This window comes from Bactrocera latifrons, unplaced genomic scaffold (assembly GCF_001853355.1).
Source record: "Bactrocera latifrons isolate USDA-ARS-PBARC rearing strain unplaced genomic scaffold, ASM185335v1 scaffold_246, whole genome shotgun sequence".
In the NCBI taxonomy this organism is placed as follows: Eukaryota; Metazoa; Arthropoda; class Insecta; order Diptera; family Tephritidae; genus Bactrocera; species Bactrocera latifrons.
Window position 1 is genome coordinate 394117 of NW_017536030.1, and position 2484 is coordinate 396600.

Sequence of the window (2484 nt, forward strand, 5' to 3'; positions counted from 1 at the left end):
AAGAACTTGATTCCGATCGTTCAGTTTGGATGGCAGCTACATGTTATAGTGGTCCGATATCGGCAGATCCGACAAATGAGCAGCTTCTTGAAGATAAAATGACGTTTGCAAATTTACAAAACGATATCTTAAAAACTGAGGGACTAGTTCGTATATATACAGACAGACGGATATGGCTAAATCGACTCAGCTCGACATACTGATCATTTATATATATAGTGTATAGGGTCTCCGACCCTTCCTTCTGGGTGTTACAAACTTCGTGACAAACTTAATATACCCTATACAGGGTATAAAAAATGCTGCTGAAGCTTGGGTTTGAATGGATCAACAATATTTGGACGCTGCACCCGGGAAATCAACCATTCAAAATAGATTTGCTAAATTTGAACAAGGTGAAATGAGGATCGAAGACGGTGAACGCTACGGAGTTTCCATAAGAGCATAAGAGAAAACGAATTTAAAAAAACAAAAAATGTGTTTGTTTACTATAGTAGGCCGTGCACTTTTCAATAAAACTGTTATGCCAAATAAAAAAATTTTCGAAATTCTATAACCACTCAGCATATCATAGATAGTAGATACCCGAAAGAAATTTTAGTGGAATCAAAGTATATATTCTTTGTTGTGAGCACACGCCTTGTCAAGGCAAGAAGTCTTTTTCATTATACGCTGTAATGTTCGGGTTGAAGACATTACAATGGTCCATTATACATACGGAAGGCGTTGCTGGTATCTAATTTTGCCGAACAGACACCAACACCCACTCGATTAATTAGTTTAAGTTCTTCCATATAACTGTTAATCTCTGTGGCCCTCTCTACTTTGCATTTTCCGATCTTCTCTGTGAGCGAAGGTAATATTGGAGAACCTGGTATTAGGTAGGGCTACGCAAAACAAGCGATTTAAAAATTTTTCAAAATGAATTGTCGCATATTAAAGTACAGCTAATTCTGTAAATGTATATAACCTCTGTTGGTTTAGTAAATTAACTGTCTCTTCAAAATAAAAACTTCACAAACATACGACTTTTTCTAACTTGCGAGTGTATATAATCCCTCAAGTGATAAATGTCCATTGGTTACTGGCTAGTAAACATAAATTTGTATCGAACAAAAAAATTGTAAAAAACATCTTCTGAAGCAGCATTAAGTTAATTGCTTCATACGCAAACAAACAATTTCCTTAAATTTTTTCAATCAATTCTCAGCCACGACACAGCAGCAATGATGCCAGGAATCATTTAATTGAAACATTAAAATGTTAACTGTACCCCGCGGATTTAATTACGTAATGGTATGCATTTAATGGAATTGTCACAAAAATTCAATTAACCTAACATTGGCACAAAGACAACAAAATAGACCGCCTGTGGGACACACATACCGCTACGTATAGAGGGAAGCCAAACACATATTGTTTGAGGCAGGCGAGCGAGCAACCCCAGAGAGAAGGATATAAATACCATTTCAACCATACACCACAACCAAAGTCAACACAATACGATACGTTTCAATTAATACCGTTTAGATTGAGTTCGCAGCTTATAAGCACTGCAACAACACACAGTATTACATTCTTCTGTTAAGACAAAATGTAAATGCACTAAATGTAAATGCGTTTAGTGGTGTTAAATTCATATATGTATTTATATAAATTAGATATAAATAATATGCTTAATTTCTGCTAATTTAAGTTACAAAAAAGGAAAATATTCAAAAATCCCACGTGCCAATAAAAAAGCTGTCAATGCGACAGTCAAACACAGCTGAGCGCAGCGCTCTGTGATGTGAGCTGCTGATTGCATGAAATAAAAACTACATTCAGAGGCATGCACATTGATTCTGTGATGTGAGCTGCTGATTGCATGAAATAAAAACTACATTCAGAGGCATGCACATTGAAAATACATATATAGTTGTGGCACCAAAAGTTACGTTGCGGTATGCCGTAAAATGCAAGCGCTGAGCACAAAAGCGTCACAATAAAATTTTGACTGTTTAAGGCAAAGTTTTTATTTGCGAAATAATAAAATATCTAAGCAAATTAAAGAGAATTGCGACATGCGCGCTTTTAGTAAACTTTTTGAAGTAAAAAAATTTGGTTAAAATTTGTAAATAAAAGTTTTGCATACTTTTGCGCGCGCAAACTAATACAATTATATGTAAAAACTATTTAATAAAATTAATTTACAATATGTAGGAAAGAAAGTGACATATTTTATAGCATTAAAGCGTGTAAACCGATTTTTATGTTTATTTTAATCTATTAGTTTGTATGACAGCTATATGTTAGAGTGGGCCGATTTGAACAATATGTCCGGAAATTGTTGTGTTGTTTTGGATAATACTTTATACCAATTTTTGTGATGATAACTTGTCAAATAATTAATTTTGATCAATCAGTTTGTATGACAGCTATATGTTAGAGTGGGCCGATTTGAAAGATTCACTCGGAGCTTATAGCGCTGTTTTTGATAATAAC